Below are 19,160 nucleotides of genomic sequence, written 5' to 3'. Positions count from 1 at the left end.
GACGAGTTCGGCTAAGCGGATGAGGGTGTCAGTGGAGGGGGACTGGTCGGGCCTGTGGGACAGGAAGAAGCAGAGGGCCTTAAGGCCATCTGCATGGGGAATGCAGGTGTAGAGGGACTGGACGTCCATGGTAAAGATGAGGTGTTGGGGACCGGGGAATTGGAAGTTCTGGAGGAGGTGGAGGGCGTGGGTGGTGTCACGGACATAGGTAGGGAGTTCCTGGACCAAGGGGGAGAAGATGGAGTCGAGATAGTTGGAGATCAGTTCGGTGGGGCAGGAGCAGGCGGAGACAATGGGTCGACCAGGGCATTCAGGTTTGTGGATTTTGGGAAGGAGATAGAAGCGGGCAGTGCGAGGTTGGGGAACGATGAGGTTGGAGGCCGTGGGTGGGAGGTCACCTGAGGTGATGAGGTTGTGGATGGTTTGCGAGATGATGGTTTGGTGCTCAGGGGTGGGGTCTTGATCAAGGGGGCGGTAGTTCCTAGGGGATTGTGGAGGAGGTCTATTTTTATAAACCTTCCAGATTATTGTAAATTGTGGACTACGTATGGGAACGAAAATCTGCAGATATTTCTCCTAATCCCTTCCTAACGTAAGTGAAAAAGCAACAAAAACCTTAAAGAAACTGTGTGTCAGGTTATTTGTGCCATTTCCCTGGAGTTTTTATTTCATTTTGGCAAAGCTACTGTAGTAAGTTGAGAGAACCACGTCAGAATTATACTGCTGATGTACTTTTCACCAGACGAGTAGACTTCCACAAGATATACGAAAACTGTTTTATTACATCCAAAGTTATACAATAAGATGCAAATTACAAACTGAATGTGGTCACATTAGTTCTATTTTCCATTTCCACCCTCCCAGGCAAGCAACTGGATTGGTGCTAGGGATAAGGCCTTCCGAATTGTTCGCACAAAGGAATTTAATAGAAGAGCCAATTGGAAAATATACACTAATGCTTCTGACATATGAAGAAAAATATATTTACAGAGCACAAGTGTGAAATCTTAATCATCAAAATTATGTTGAGTAATCTTAAGGACCCAATAAATGACCCACCAAGTCTGAGTTATAGCTTGCATTTAGTGAAATGGATACTGGAATAACATTTGTAATGGCTGACAACATGAAAGAACAGAATCCGAAGAGTTAACATAGTGTGGAGCTGGAGGAACACAGCAGCTCAGGCAGCATCAGAGGAGCAGGAGAGTCAATGTTTTGGGCATAGACCCTTCATCAGGAGGGTCCTTCACCAGTCCTGATGAAGGGTCTAGGCCCGAAATGTCGACTCTCCTGCTCCTCTGATGCTGTCTGACCTGCTGTGTTCCTCCAGCTCCACACTGTAACGACTCTGACTCCAGAATCTGCAGTTTTTTCTATCTCCCAGAATCCAAAGAGATTGAGTTATCTAGAAAATGCCCATCTTCAAACTGAGTGTCCTTGTAATAATCCTCCGTTGTGTGTTGTACTAAGGCTAATGTATACTCAACTCCAGGCAGCTAATACTGAACTAAATTTATTTACACCCATCCTAACAGCGAAAGAGAGGGCAATATAATAGGACATTCAGATCTTCTAATATACTACGGCCTCCACATAGCATAACTAAATACAAGCAGGGCACCTGTCAACCATGCCACACTTGCCTGTTTCCAGATGACTCAACTTTTTCCTTCGTAACAGTTTGACTCATGAAATGATCTTTGTGAGAAATTTGGAACATTTAAATCCTAATGGAACATTTTGTTGCCATATTCTAACAAGTCAATACTGGAGCCAAAATACTGATTCCCTGCGTAAAGCAAAGGAATTGGCATGTGTGCAAGAAATGTCTCATAAAGTTCATGTGCACCAATGCTTTGAGGTTTGGGTAGACAGTTAATGGCCAAGAAATTGTAGTGGGTATGTTTCAAAATCTAAGCAGCTCATGAAGACATGAAAATGGCAGAAGCTCATTAGAAGGTAGCATGGGAGCTGGGAAATAAATAGAGAGAGGAGGGGTGGGGCTGGGGAAGGTAGATGTGATTGTTATAGATGAGTGCAGGTAGGGAATGGTGGGGATTGGTCAATGGGATAGGTGGGGTGGATAGGTAGGAGAGAAGATGGACAGTTTGTATCAGGTCAAAGAGGCAGGAATGAGAGGGAGGGTTGGACATGGGAAGAGGCCAGGGCTGGGGAAATCTTAAAACTGGCGAATTCCATGTTTAGGCCATCAGGCTGTAGGCTCTCGAGGTGGAATATGAGGTATTGCTCCTCCAGTTTGCAGGTGGCGTCATTGTGACACTGCAGGAGGCCCAGGATGGACATGTCACCCAGGGAGTGGGAAAGGGAGTTAAAATGGTTGGCAACCAGAAGGTAATGTCATTTGTTGCTATTACACTGGCACTATCCCTTACCTCTTCCTCCACGACATTGACGACTGTATCTGTGCTGCCTCGTGCCCCCACGAGGACCATGATCAGTTCATCAACTTTACCAACACCATCCAACCCAATCTCACATTCACCTGGACCATCTCCAATACCTCTCTCTCCTTCCTGGACTTCTTTGTCTCCATCTCTGGTAACCACCTCGAAACTGGCATTTATTTCAAGCCCATGACGATACCTCCTCTCACCCATCCTCCTGCAAGAATGCGATTCCCTACTCCCAGTTGCTCCACCTCCGCCGCATCTGCTCCCAAGATGGAGTGTTCCACTCCCGGACATCCCTGGTGTCCTCCTATTTCAAGGACCATAACTTCCCCCTCTCCGATGATTAAAAATGCCCTCAACCTCATCTCTTGTATTTCCTGCACTTCTGCCCTCAACAAAAATAAAGACAGAATCCCCCTTGTCCTCACATACTACCCCACCAACCTTCGCATCCAGCGAGTCATTCTCCACCACTTCTGCCACCTGCAATCCAACCCCACAACCAAAGAGATATATCCCTCCCCACTCCTGTCTGCCTTTTGTAGGGGCCGCTCACTCTGTGACTCCCTCGTCTGCTCCACACTCCCTACTAACCCCACCACCCCTGGCACCTTTCCCTGCAACCACAGGAAGTGCTATACCTGTCCCTACATCTCACCCCTCACCTCCATTCAAGGCCCAAAACAAACCTTCCATATCAGACAGGGGTTCACCTGCATATCCGTTAACTTGGTCTACTGTATCCGCTGCTCCCGATGTGGCCTCCTCTACATCGGTGAGACCAAGTGTAGACTTGGAGACTGTTTTGTAGAGCATCTTAACTCTGTACATGACAAACAACAACACCTTCCGGTCGCCAACCATTTTAACTCCCCCTCCCATTCCCTGGGTGACATGTCTGAAACATGGCCGAAACATCAACTTTCCTGCTCTTCTGATGCTGCCTGGCTTGCTGTGTTCCTCCAGCTCCGTATTATGTTGTCCCCTTTAAAGAGTGCTGTATTTCTTTGCATATAGCATAACAACCCTCTTCTAGTGCCCCCCCCTCCCCAACTCCCAAACCCCTAACCCTGCCCCATTGTACCACACACACACAAATGCTGTGGCCCCAAAAGCCAATGAACAGTGTAGGCAACAATGACTATATGCATGAATACTAATAATCTTGGATTGTCCATGTGCTATACATTGCAATAAACTGGTGGGTATCTGGGCATCACTTAGCCTGGGCATAATTTCACTCCTCCTAACTTTATAGGATATTGTTTCCTTCCCAAGTTAATTCATTTCTGAATGCCGGGAGTTCACTCAGTTTCTCACTCTAACTGCAACAGGATAATAGAAGCAAAACTAGGGGAAATAGAAATAGAGGTACCCATGACCCTTTGAACATTGAACAAAAACAGAAGTTGCTGGAAAGCTCAGAAGGTCTGGCAGCAGCTGTGAAGAAAAATCGGAGTTAACGTTTCGGATCTGGTCACCTTTCCTCATGAACCCCTCTGAACATTTCTCCTCTCCCTTTTCCTTTGTCTTGATCCATTCTCCTAAGGCCACATCTTGTTGGGTAGTTACCTCACTGAAACATTACATTTTTAGAAGACATAAAGAGGATAGATGCTGTGAGTGTTTTCCCTGGCTGAGGGATCAAGGGGTTGTAAATCTTTGGAATGATCTATCTGAGCTATGGGCACTCCGTTGCTGTGCACATTGAAGGCTGAGACTGATACATTGTTAGACACTTAGGGAAAGAGGAAATGGGTACAGGATAGGAAAATGATGTAAAAGGAGTGCAGCCCAAATTATTGCAAAGACATCGTAGGCTTGAGAGCTCATATGGCCTACCCTGCTGCTATTCCTTATGTTCTTATAATAGTTCCTGTGTTATTGTTTTTCCAAATAATATGTATTTCATGTATTTATTTCTTGGCCTTTGATTATCACTGAACTAAGAGAAAATGGTGATTTCCTTGTCACTTTCTGGTCTGACTGCACCATCTTGTGGTAAAAAGAAAGTGCCGTCTTCATTTGCAAATTGTTTCAAGAAATATTGCTTTGATAGAACTAGCTTGTTGATTGCTATACCAGCTACAGACGCAAAATATGGATCAGATTTGCTGCAGAGCCACTTTCTGGGGTTTTCCACACACCTTGACTGCTTTGAGCCATTAGGTTTCTTGAGGCCTGGGGAACCTGAACACTTAAAGAATCCACTATCTAGAAATGGGTTGATTTCATCCACCCAACAACCAGCCTGTTTTTGTTACCGGTGGAAATGGGTGCGATTAATTTCAAGATATTTGGCATCACATTTGTTAAAATGCCACAGCGACTCTATTACAAGCATATGGGAGAAATTTAAGCTCTGCTTGTCTCCAATTCTCTCCCTCTCTATCTTTCTCTCAGTCCTTTAGCCTCCCTCTGAAACAAGCTGCAGTCAGATTTATTTGTACACAATGGCAAAAAGAACAAAAACAGCTGATTTTAAAACAAGAGATAGTAAGAACTGCAGATGCTGGAGTCAGAGATAACACAGCGTGGAGGTGGAGGAACATAGCAGGCCAGGCACCATCAGAGGAATAGGAAAGATTATGTTTCCAGTCGGGACCCTTCTTCAGAAAACCTTTTGTTATCTCTGATTTTAAAACATTCCCAGCCTTAAACAATCTACCAGCCCTCCAATATTCCTGCTCCTGTGATTATCTTCTGGAAAGCCCATCCTGTCACTTTCCCACATACAAACAGGTTAGTAGAAAGATATCGTAATGAAAGAAATAAGAAAACAGTTTGAGCTTATAAATTACATCTTGATCTCCAGCAACTCTATTAATCCCCTGATTCTTCACATTACCGTCCAACCCAAGCCATTTGTGGGAGTTAAAATTCCCCTAAAATGTTCAAGAAAGATGTTGTGGATCGTGACATTGTAACACAATTAGATTACACATATGCAATGGCCAATTGTCAGGCTGTACATTTGAAAATCCCCAGAAGCTATTATGTAGTTCGGAGGGTTCACAGGGAAACCCAGCAGTGTTGCTGCAGAGTAAATTTAATCTCTTAGGGGCATTCTCCAAATTACTCGTCATAGCCAAAGGGGTCTTAAGAAGATGAATAAAACCTGTCACCTTTTCTGAACTCAGAGACCAGTGTTTAATTCCACTTTTGGGTGACTGTCTGTGTGGAATTTGCAAATTCTCCCCGTGTCTGCGTGGGTTTCCTCCAGTTTCATCTCACAGTCCAAAGATGTGCAGGTTAGGTGAATTGGCTATGCTAAATTGCCCATATTGTCCAGGGATGTGTAGGTTAAGTGGATTAGTCATGGAATAGGGTAGGGGGGTGGGTCTGGGTGGGATGCTCTTTGGAGGTATGGTGTGGACGTAATAGGCTGAATTGCCTACTTACACACTGTAGGGATTCTAAGATTTATACAGTGAGAAAACCTGAGGCTTTATGGCCATTGGATAACAAGAGGAAACTTGTCAACTTTGCTCAAACTAAAATCACTGTGCAGGTCTTCAATCTCACTGAATGTGATGTTATAATATGCGCACATGCTGCAATGCACTGGAACACCTATGGTGATGCAATTGCTTGTTGTTACATCATGTCACGTCGCCAGTATTTCAGTCGAGTTTTAAGAGGTATATCATCACTGTATCTCAACATGTGACCTGAGTTTGTAAATATACCATACTTCATTTACCCCAGGATCATTTGAAGCATGCCATGCCATTTAAAAGAAACTGTGCCACTGTAAATTAATAACATAACATCAGCTAGACACTTAGGTGCCTAAGGAATGTTGGATTCTTCAGTACCATGATAACTTCAACTAGTTTTTTGATTATGTTATGGGAGGTAACAGAAACATTGCTACATCAGACAAAATGCCCCACTGAAGGCAAAATCACAGGAGTGGTTGCCATGTTATTCTGGAATTAGCCACCATTCCAAGTTTATCTCTCCTTTTAGAAGAAAACAAATGGCAGATAAGATGGTTTGACAAAATGATATACTATGGTTTGTTTGGTTTGGGGGGCATATTTTTCTATTTTGTGCATTTTGATTCAAAATCACATTAGGTGCTGCTGAAGTTCAAATGTTACAGATTATACTAGTCTAGATTACAACTAGCACCATGGAACAGTCAATACTGTTTTGAAATAGAAATAATAACTAACAAGACATGAAAGGAAGAGTTAGGAAGAACTGCCGATGCTGGAGTCTGAGATAACAAGGTGTGGAGCTGGAGGAACACAGCAGGCCAGGCAGCATCAGAGGAGCAGGAAAGCTGACGTTTTGGGCTGGGATCTTCAGAAATGGGGGAGGAGAAGGAGTCTCTGAAATAAATAGAGAGGGGTGAGCAGTGATAGTAGGCAGATAGTGGAGCGGATAGGTGGGAGAGAAGACGGACAGGTCAAGGAGACAGGGATGAAGCTAGTAAAGGTGAGTGTAGGTAGGCAGTGGGGGATGGGGATTGGTCAGTGAGGTGGGCGGAGCGGATAGGTGGGAGAGATGACAGACAGGTCAAGAAGGAGAGGCCCCTACAGCCACCAGCCCTACAACCAACGCCAGCCCCCAGTCCTGCCGGGTGTACACCATCCCCCCCAGACCTCCCCCTCACTGAGGACGAACAGTCAGTCCTCAGTAAAGGACTCACCTTCATCCCCCTCCACCTGAACATCAATGAATACCGCTCACGCCTGGACATTGAACAGTTTTTCCGTTGTCTCCACCTCCACGCTTTTTTCTTTAATCACGAGTCTAACCACCCCCCCCACTGACCCCTTCTCCCACCTCCAACACACCGCCTCCTCCTGGACACCATCCCAAGGCCTCCTACCCTCCCTCAACCTCTTCATCTACAACTGCCATCGTGACATCAATCACCTCAACATCTCCACCCCTGTCACCCACTCCAACCTCTCCCCCACAGAACGTGCAGCCCTCCGCTCCCTCTGCTCCAACCCTAACCTCACTACCAAACCCACGGACAAGGGAGGCGCAGTTGTGGCATGGCGCACTGACCTTTAAATCGCCGAGGCTAGGCGCCAGCTCTCTGACACCTCCTCCTACCGCCCCCTTTGATCATGACCCTACCCCCGACCACCAAACCATCTTCTCCCAAACCATCCACAACCTCATCACCTCAGGTGACCTCCGACCCACAGCCTCCAACCTCATCGTTCCCCAACCCCGCACCGCGCGTTTCTATCTCCTTCCCAAAATCCATAAACCCGACTGCCCTGTTCGACCCATTGTCTCTGCCTGCTCCTGCTCCACTGAACTTATCTCCACTTATCTTGACTCCATTTTCTCCCCCCAGTCCAGGAACTCCCTACCTTTGTCCGTGACACCACCCATGCCCTCCACCTCCTCCAAAACTTCTGATTTCCTGGCCCCAAACACCTCATCTTTACCATGGACGTCCAATCCCTGTACACTTGCATTCCCCATGCAGGTGGCCTAAAAGCCCTCCACTTCTTCCTCTCCTGCAGGCCCAAACAGTCCCCCTCCACCTTATCCACTTAGCTGAACTTGTCCTTACCCTTAACAACTTCTCCTTTAATTCCTCACACTTCCTACAGACAAAGGGCGTGGCCATGGGGACACACATGGGCCCAAGCTATGCCTGCCTCTTTGTAGGATACGTGGAACAGTCCTTCTTCCGCAGCTACACTGGCCCCATTCCCGCACCTCTTCCTCCGCTACATCGATGACTGTTTCAGCGCTGCCTCATGCTCCCACGAGGAGCTCAAACAGTTCATCAACTTTACTAACACCTTCCACCCCAACCTTAAGTTCACCTGGACCATCTCCGATACCTCTCTCTCCTTCCTGGACCTCTCTGTCTCCATCTCTGGTGACCACCTGGAAACTGATATCTACTTCAAGCCCACCGACTCCCACAGCTACATAGACCACACCTCCTCTCACCCACCTTCCTGCAAGAATGCGATCCCCTATTCCCAATTCCTCCACCTCCGCCGCCTCTGCTCCCAGGATGAGGCGTTCCACTCCCAGCCATCCCAGATGTCCTCGTTTTTCAAGGACTGCAATTTCACCCCCTTGGTGGTTGAAAATGCCCTCGACTGCATCTCTTGCGTTTCCTACACCTCATCATTCACATCCCCTCCCCGCAATAAAAACAAAGACATAATTCCCCTTGTCCTCACGTATCACCCCATTAACCTCTGGATTCAACGCACCATTTTCCACCACTTCCGCCACCTGCAATCTGACCCCACTACGAAGGATATATTTCCCTCCCCATCCTATTCTGCCTTCCGGAGGGACGACTCTCTCCACGACTCCCTCATCCACTCCACACTCCCCACTAGACCCACCAGCACTGGCACCTTTCCCTGCAACCACAGGAGGTGCTACACCTGCCCCTACACCTCCCCCCTCACCTCCATCCCAGGCCCCAAGACAACCTTCCACGTAAAACAGATGTTCACCTGCACATCCGCTAATGTGGTCTATTGTATCCGCTGTTCCCGACGTGGCCTCCTCTACATTGGGGAGACCAAGCGGAAGCTCGGAGACTGCTTTGTGGAGCACCTGCGCTCGATTCATGACAAACGACAAAACCTCCCATTCACGAACCACTTCAACTCCCCCTCCCACTCCTTGGACGACATGTCCATCCTGGGCCTCGTCCAGTGCCAAAATGATGCCACCCGGAAACTGAAGGAACAGCACCTCATATTCCGCCTTGGAAGCCTACAACCCAATGCTCTCAATGTGGACTTTACTAGCTTCAAAATCTCCCCACCCCCGACCTCATCCCAAGACCAGCCCTCCCTCTCATCCCCACCTCCTTGACCTGTCCATCTTCTCTCCCACCTATCCGCTCCTCCCACCTCACTGCCCAATCCCTCCCCCACTTTCTACCTACACTCACTTTTACTAGCTTCATCCCTGCCTCCTTGACCTGTCCATCTTCTCTCCCACCCATCCACTCCACTATCTACCTGCTATCACCAACCCCGCCTCTCTATTTATTTCAGAGCCCCCTTCCCCTCCCCCATTTCTGAAGAAGGGTCCTGACCCGAAACATCAGCTTTCCTGCTCCTCTGATGCTGCCTGGCCTGCTGTGTTCCTCCAGCTCCACACCTTGCTTTCTTATGAAAGGAAGAGTTAGCATTTACTTATTTCTTTCATGACCTTAGGACATCACAAAGTGCATCTCAGATAATGAAGCACTTTTCACCTGTAGAGAAATGCAAAAACCAATTTTATGTAACATAGGGTCAAATGAATAGCAGAACCCCGACCCTGACCCTAATCCTAACCCTATTTTTATGGCACTGGTTGACAGATAAATATTGGATAGGGTAACAGTCTGCTTTTCCTGGAAAATGGTCAAACATCACACTGTCAGCTCACATAGTTTGACACAAGCATTTTGCTAGCTTTCAAGGGATGTTTAATTTTAAAGGTCAGTGTAGTTGCCCATCTGAGGAAATTTCTGCTGGAACATCAAAATTGTGAGAATTCTGAGTAGGTTACAGTTTCTAACAATGTTGACAGTTTCTGGAGCAATAGCAACCATTGCTTCAATTGAAAAATTGAGGGTCAGGCTGAATTTTACACCAGTAATGAACTGGCAAGGCCTGATTTGAACAATTCGATCTGTAATGACGTCAATTGCTGTTGCCCCTGTCCAGAACCAAAGAGCTGCAAGCAGTGCACAGAGATATATCTATCTATCATAACATTGGCAATAAACCTGAGATAACACAGTGTGGAGCTGGAGGAGCATAGCAGGCCAGGAGCCCCCTTCCCTTCCCCCATTTCTGAAGAAGGGTCCTGACCCAAAACGTCAACTTTCCTGCTTCTCTGATGCTGCCTAGCCTGCTGTGTTCCTCCAGCTCCACACTGTGTTACCTCTGACTCCAGCATCGGCAGTGCTTACTATCTCATTGTCAATAAACCTGTTTGCTTGAAGCCTTTTAAATATTTACACATTAAGTGTATTGACCTGTGGCTAGAAGCTAGAAAATTGCAGGAAGCTATACCTTCTTGGGTAGATGGTTCCCTGAATTCAGCATAATTTCAGTAAATAGGATCCTGGAGGGGCTGTGATGGAGTGCAGTCAATTGATCTGTAGCTGGGTTGAGAGGGGATCAGACCTTATTCTTTAAATGTGGCACTGAAAAGTGATTCCTGATTTACCATCTCTAATTGCCCTTCACCTTTAGTCCAAACTGAACTACTACCTGGCCAAAATTTCCTCTAAAACTATGCTCCACCCTTCTACTGAACTTGCATCTTTATCTATATTATCTACTATCTCTCAATATGCCATCTCTGAGCTCATCTTGCCCATAAGATCTGCATCCCCCTTGATCATTAATGTCCTAGATCCTATTCCCATTAAAGTGCTCACCGCCCAACTAGGCGATAATATTAACTGTTCTCTCTCTTCCGTTATTATCGCTACATCACTTTACTCACTAATCTACTTCACTCAGTTACTGGCTCACCTAGCCCACTTTCCTATCTCACCCATATATCACCCATCTCATTCACCCAGATCTACATTTAGTCCAAAATTATCATCAGACAACACTTCCACTTTTTCTTGGAGCTGTACAGTTTGCAGCGACCTTTTTCTTCATGAGGGTAAACCTAGAGGGCTTTCTGTGCCCCTACACATATAATGTGTCTCTCCTTCTCACCAACTCTTGTTACCAAAGCCTCCAGTAAATCTAGCTCATTATCACACACACATTCAGCAAGCTCATCAGAGGTGGTGTACAGTGATACACAGGATGGAGAAAGTACATATGGGAATCATCAGCACTGATTGTGGACCCCAAGAGGTCTCATTGGATCAGGTCAATCTTTGCTGCCATGTACTGCCCTCAATCACCTGTTGAATGAGTGTACCTGCTGTTAAGTACCACTTTGAGGAAGCACTGACAGTAACAAGAGCACAAATGGTTTTCCAGGTGGAAAATTTCAATGACTTCACCAAAACTGGCCATATCGACAAAGTAGCCAAGTCCTGAGGGGCATATCTGCTGGACTGACCTTGTGACAAGTGATTAATGTATGTAAAAATTCTACCTTCCCTCATCCTTACCAATCTCCGTATCATTAAGGAGAGGCAATGGCCTAGTGGTAATATCACTGGACTGTTAATCCAGAGACCCAGATAATGTTCTAGGGACCTGGGTTCAAATCCCGCCACGGCAGATTGCGGAATTTGAATTCAATAAATATCTGGAATTAACAGTCTAATGGTGACCGTGAATCCATTGTCAATTGTCGGAAAAGCCCATCTGGTTCACTAATGTCCTTTAGGGAAGGAAACTGCAATCCTCAGCTGGTCTGGCCTACATGTGACTCCAGAACCACAGCAATGTGGTTGACTCTTAACTACCCTCTGGGCAATTAAGGATGAGCAATAAATGCTGCCTAGCCAGTGACGTCCTCATCCCGTGAATGAATAAAGTAAAGAAAACATGACAAAATAGGTTGAGTGACCATCAGGTAGTCTTTGTGGAGACAAAGTCCATATTCACAAAGGAGCTATCCAGTGTCTGTGCTGTGTGGCACTGAGACCTTGCTAAATGGGGTGGACTATGAGCAAACTTTTCAACTCAAACTGGCAAGTCATAAAGAATTGGGGACCAGCAGCAGCAGAATTGTATTCAACTGCAAATATGATCTCATAGTCTGATATATCCCTCCACAACAATTATGTGATATATAAGACCATTATATCTTGAGACTGTGTCTGGAAGAAGGAGGTCACATGAAATGCTTAACAACAGACTTCTGAGGTGAGGCTGTTAAAGTTTAAATGAAAACCCATATTGTTTTACTAGGACACTTGGTGAAAGGTTTTCACACTTTGATACAAAGACAACAATACCTACTTTTACAGTGGTTGGATTGTAACTCTCCAAAGTCTGAGAAAGGCATTTAAAGTGTTGGATTGTAAACAGTCATGCTTTAAACTGTCCATTTATTTCCAAGATGGAAGAGAGTTAGGACATCAAGGATAGTTAGTCAGCACTTCTACTGTAATATAAAGTCCGGGTGATTCACCTTGCTATGTCGATGGATTTTGAAGGGTTGGGGAATATGCAGATAAAGTCACTCTGCAGTTAGGTGACATATTTTCCAAACAAAAGTCGCTGAATCTCATGGATAATATTTGTTTGCTAGTCTGTCCACAAGAGAGAAAACTACTACAGGCTGAATGTTTCTATGCTTCGGTACAATGAATGTGGGTAGAATTTGCACTCAGATTGTAAACACCCAACCTTGTAAAGAGTTAAAATGAACTTTGAAGGTTTGCCCAACTTTAGTTAATGGGAGAAGTCTTCAGGAAAGTTCATGCTGTGAAAAACAGTTTTAGAGTTAAATCTCTCCAGGCCAGGAATGGAAAGGATTGGAAGCAAACCCTCAGTGAATAAAAATAACATTATACAGATTCTGGGAAAATTGAAGTTTGTTGAAGTGACAGCATAATCTATACCTGATTAAAGGTTTACTCAGTTGAGTGAAAAGTTCTGTTCAGTTGCTTAAAGTGTAAGCTTTGGACAAAAATAGAGTTTAATTAGTAGTGCTTTAGTCTATAAAAGTAAGTGTCTTAAAGTTAAATCTTAAAGTGCTATCCTTTCAGCTATTAAGTGGAAGTTTGAGTTGCTTTTTAAAAGGTATCAAACTCTACAGATAATGTAACACCTCACTCTGTCATTATGATGATTACCATCAAGCCGTAGACCAAACTTCATTCAAGGAAGAGTGCAGGGGAATGGCCAGGAACACTATAGTTAAACATGCTGAACTGTGAAGCTAAAGCACACAATTACTAACATGTTAAAGCAAGCTATAGACGGAGATATGCAACTTCACAGACAATCGAACAGTTCAAAGCATCTAGTCAAGAACAGTGGTGGATAATTAAACAACAGGGGAAGGAGAATCCGTGAACCTGCCCATACTGAATGATGGAAGAGCCCAGCACCTTACTTCATGTGATATCAAGAAACTGCTGAAGGTATTGGATATTGGCAGATGAGTTTCAATACAGAGGAGTGTGTTGTACTTTGGTAGGAAGAACATTGAAAGACAATGTAAAATATAAAACAAAATAAACATAAAATATAACTTGAAAGTAGAAGTGCACAGATCATTTGAAGTGGTAGGAAAGGTAGAGAGAGCAGTAAGTCAAGTATACAGTATCCTCAACTTTATACGGTAGGCACATAGAGTGTAAGAGCATGGAGATAATATTGACACTTAGACATCAGTTGAAGTACTGTTTTCAATTCTGGGCATCATAGGAAGGATGTGAATTGACTGGAGAGAGTGCAGAAGTGATTCACAAGAATGGTTCTAGGGTTGAAGTATTTCAGTTATGAGGATAGATTAAAGAAGTTGGGACTGTTCTCCTTGAGCTGAAAAAAGTTAAGAGAAGATCTGATGAAGATTTTCAAAATCATGAGTTCAAGCTTGTGCAGCCTTACACTAAGTATAATTCCAACGAATGGGGAGTTTTCTCACTGGTTCCATTGACTCTAGTTTTCAAAGGCTCCTTGATGCCACACTCCATTAAATGCTGCCTTGACGTCAAAGATAGTTACACTCACGTCCCATGAGTTCAGCTGTTTTGGATACAGAATTGGCTGAGTGGCAGGAAGCAGCGTGATGGTTGAGGGGTGTTTCTGTGACTGGAAACCTGTGTTCAGTGGAGTCCCACAGGGATCAGTGTTGGGGTCCTAGCTGTTTGTGGTGTATATGTGTATGTGTGTGTGTGTATATATATAAAGATAAAGTGGTTAAGAAGACAAATGGAAAACTTAACCAAGACATAGAGTTTAAGAGTAGGAAGGTTATGGTGGAACTGTACAAAATATTGGTTAGGCCACAGCTAGAGTATCGTGTGCAGAATCCCCATTATAGGAGTGATGTGACTGCACTGAAGAGTGTGCAGGGAAGATTTACCAGCGTGTTACCGGGGCTGGACAGTTTTAATTATGAAGATAGATTGAAGACACTGGGATTGTTTTTCTTGGAGCAGAGGACACTGAGAGAGAGACACTGGAACATAGGAACAGGAAGAGGCCATTCAACTCCTACAGCTTGTTGCACCATTCGAAGAGATCACAGTGATCTGTGGCCTAACTCCAAACACCCGCCTTTGGCTCTTATCCCTTGATATCTTTGCTTAACAAAACAATATCCATCTCAGATTTAAAACAAACAACTGATCCAGCATCCACTGCCTTTTGTGGAAGAAAGTTCCAAAGATCTACTACTGCATAATTTGTGTGTAACTGTGCTTTCTAACATCTATCCTAAATAGTCTGGACCTAATTTTTAGACTATGCTCCCTACTTCTGGAATTCCCAATCAGTGGAAGTAGTTTATCTTTGTCTACAATGTCTTTTCCTTTTAGCATCTTGAAGATTTTGATCAGATTACCCTTTAACCTTCTAAATTCTAGAGAAAACATGCTTAATTTATATTACCTCTCCTCATAATTCAACCCCTGAGCTCTAGGAATCATTCTTGTAAACCTGTGTTGTACTCCCTCCTAAGGCCAATGTATCCTTCCTAAGGTGTGGTGTTCAGATCTGCACACAGTACTCCAAGTGCGGTCTAACCAGGGTTTTGTACAACTGCCGTTATCACCTCTGCATCCTTATACTGCAGTCCTCTAAATACAACGGCAGCATTCCATTAGCTTTCTTGATTATTTTCTGGACCTGTTCATGACACTTTAAAATCTATGCACCTGAACCCCCAAGTTGCTTTGGATATTCACTGTATTTATAACAAAAATACAATACAATACAGCATAGTTAAGGCCCTTTGGTCCACCAAGCCTATGTCCATTCCTAATCCTTATTTAGACCTGCTACTTATTCCCTATGCACGGTATCTATCCCTCACGTTCATGTGTCTATCAAGATACACCTTGAACATTGCTAACATGTCTGCTTCCACCACCTCCACTGGCAATGCATTCCAGGCACCCACCACCCTCTGTGTGAAAAAAGTTTCCCAGCACTTGTCCCCTAAACTTTCCTCGTCTTTCATTGAACCCATGTTATTGTAGTTGACCAAGTCTCTGACTATTCACCGTATATATGCCTTTTATAATTTTGCAGACATCTTTCAGGTCGCCCCTCAGCCTCCGTCTTTCCAGTGAAAACAATCCGCGTCTATCCAACCTCTTCCCATAACTAAAACCCTCCAGGCCGGGCAACATCTCGGTAAACCTTCTTTGCAACCTCTCCAAACTGTACTCTGGGTGGGGTATTTCAATGTCCACCATCAAGAGTGGCTTGGCAGTAGTACTACAGATCGAGCTGTTTGGATCCTAAAGGAGATAGCTGCTTGACCGGGTCTGAGACAGGTGGTGAAGAAATCAACAAGAGGGAAAAACATACTTGATCTGATGCTTACCTAAACTGCCTGCTGTAGATGCATCAGTCCATGACAGTATCGGTAAGAGTAACCATTGCACAGTCCTTGTGGAGACAAAGTCCCACCTTCACATTGAGAATAACCTCCATCGTGTTGTGTAGCACTATCACCATGCTAAATGGGACAGACTTCAAACAGATCTAAGAACTTAAGACTGGGCATCCATGAGGAGCTATGGGCCATCATTAGCAGCGGAATTGTACTCTAGCACCTCATGGGCCATGTAGCCCTCACTCAGCCATTACCATCAAGCCAGAGGATCAGCCCTGGTTCACTGGAGAATGCAGGAGGGCATACCAGGAGCAGTACCAGGCATACATAAAAATGAGGTGTTAACCTCGTGAAGCTATCAAACGGGACTTGCAAGCCAAACAGCATAAGCAGCAAGTGATAGGTGGTGCTAAATGATCTCACAACCAATGGATCAGGTCAGTGCTCTGCAGTCCTGCCACATCCAGGCGTGAATGGTGGTGGACATTTAAAACAACTCACATAAACACAATGGCTACAAGAGCAGGCCAGAGGTGAGAAATACTGCGGTGAGTAATTCACTTCCTGACTCCCCAGAGCCTGTCCACCATCTACAAGGCACAACTCAGGAGTGTGATGGAATACTCCCCTCTTGACTGGATGGGTGCAGCTCCAACAACATTCAAGAAGTTTGACACCATCCAGGACAAAGCAGCCCGCTTGATTAGCACCACATCCACAAGCATCCACTCCCTCCACCACCAACGCTCAGTAGCAGCAGAGTGTACTATCTACAAGATGCACTGCAGAAATTCACTAAAGATCCTCAGGCATCACTGTCCAAGCCCACAACCACTTCCATCTAGAAGAAAAAAGATGGCAGATACTTGGGAACACCACCTCCTGCAAGTTCCCCTCTAAGCAACTCACCATCCTGACTTGGAAATATATCATCTATCCTTCACTGTTGCTGGATCAAAATCCTAGAATTCCCTCCCTTCGGGCATTGTGAGTCAACCCACAGCAGGTGGACTGCAGCAGTTGAAGAAGGCAGCTCACCACCACCTTCTCAAGGGCAACAAGGGATGGGCAATAAATGCTGGCCATGATTGAATAAATAAAACACAAATGTTTTACTTACGTTTATTAAATTCAGTCCCTGGCCCCTATTCGTTATTAAATTCCTCAGGATTTCTTGCAAGCTATCTTCCTTTTCTACTGTAATACTGAAGCACAGTAATTATTCAACATGTCTGCCAATTCCCCATAGTCATTGACAATATCCCTACTTTCAGTCTTTCATGGGCCAATATTGCTCCTGACCACCTATCTATAAAATGTCATTATGTTGACTTTGATGTCCCTTGCAACTTTCCTTTCATAATCCTTTTTAGTAACTTCTTTTCAGCTGCTTTGAGACTCTGCTGATCTTTATATCTTTCCCATTCAGCATTTTTTCTTTGCATTTTTACATTTTCTTTTAGTTTTATGCTTATCTCTTTAGTTGTCCGTTGCTGTTTGTTTTTGCAGTGGAATTATTTCCCTCTCAGAAGTATAAAATGGTCTTGTTACATGTCTTTTTAAACATCCTCGGCTATTCTTCAGTTGCTTTATCCATTAGCAGATTTTCCCAGTTTCCTGTGAATAGTCTCTTTCTCATCTCATTAAAGTTGGTTTTCTCTCTACCTAACACTCTGGATGCTGATTCATGCCTTTTACTTACAAATGCTACATTGAACTCAATTATGTTATGATCACTATTTGATGAATGTCTATGCATAATTAGATTAATAATTAAATCTGGCTCAATACTCATTACCAAATCCAAAATTGTCTGCCTGCTTGTTGCATCCAGGAAGTATTGCTGTAGGAAGCTATCCTGGACACATACCAGAAATTCAATACCTTTCTGACAGTGGTTAAGATGTATAAATTTGAGGGGCTTGGCAAGGTGGCTGGGAAGAAATATTTTCCCATCGTGGAGGTATCAATAACCAGTGGGCACAGATTTAAAGAGGGTAGTGAGAATCTGGAATTCACTGCCTATAAGGGTGGTAGACACAGAAACTCTCATAGAATTTAAGAAGTATTTTGATGCCACTTGCAATGACAAAGTATTCAAGGCTATGGGCCAAGTGCTAGAAAATGGAATTAGAATAGTTAGGCAGTTGTTTTTGACTAGCGTAGACTCAATGGGCTGCAGGTCCTTTTTCTCTGCTGTAGATGTCCATGCCTTTATGACTCTGTTGTCCATGTTATGAGGTCAAGAGCTGAATGACTCTGGCGCAACTCAAACTGAAACAAGCCGTACGACATTCCAAAGAGAAGTTTATGATTATTCAACTCGTGCATTTCCTAAGTGACTGCCTCACTTATAATGGTGCCATACAGAACCATCCCAGTGGCTGCATTGTGGCTGCTGATCTTCATTGGAGGGGCTGTAGATGCCCTCAGAAGGGCCAACTTTGTATGACACAACCTTGACATGGGTGGCAGCAGCCCCAGACAAGTAACATCAGAGGCACTGGTGGAGTGACAGTAGTGTCAGGACAAATGCTGTCATTTTGAGAGAGAGCAAACAGCCCATGCTCTGTGTTACTGCCAAGGAGTTGTGCCTCAGCAATCTTAGTAATCTGCTGAAGAACAAATCACTGGATTGCTGGAAGAGGGCTGGAAGAGTACTGGTATTTGCAGCCATGTTGGTTGCTGTCTGAGCCTGCATGGTAGCTTCCTGTACTTGCTTGGCATCAAGTTATCATTGCAGCACCTAAATCTTAACTTCCGCTGCAGCACTCAGACATTCAGTGATTTCTACTTGTGCTGTATTTGGAAGAAAATACATATTCCTTGTTTATCTGAAGTAAAGAAAATAAATTGACTTTTTTTTGCATCTGAGATAAATGGCCATTTTAAATGTTACAGCTTAGCTTAAACCGTAGGTTTCTCAGACTTACTAAATATGTGGTAAATTTGCTTTTGCTGAAACAACAAATCACATTGGAAAAGACACAAAGGATGTTCAACATAATGTAATCATGCAAATAGTATCCTATTATCCTATCCATCTGCAAAATAATAAAGGATGGGAAAGGTCACAAGTTTAGAATCAGACTATGTGAAGCTTACCGGAGCAACAAGTAACATAACTGAATTGTGCTAAAATGGACCATGGAAGTGTGAGGACAGGTTTGGGAAAGGATCATACGGATTAGGCAGCCTGACTTTTGAAAGAATACTTTCAGCTTAATGCTTACATTTTCCTTTGAAACTAATAATTCAATGTCATTGTCTGCATCGAGCCGATAAAATTAAGCTGAA

This window comes from Rhincodon typus, chromosome 1 (genome assembly GCF_021869965.1).
Source record: "Rhincodon typus isolate 14 chromosome 1, sRhiTyp1.1, whole genome shotgun sequence".
NCBI lineage: Eukaryota > Metazoa > Chordata > Chondrichthyes > Orectolobiformes > Rhincodontidae > Rhincodon > Rhincodon typus.
Note: the sequence above shows the minus strand (reverse complement) of the source record.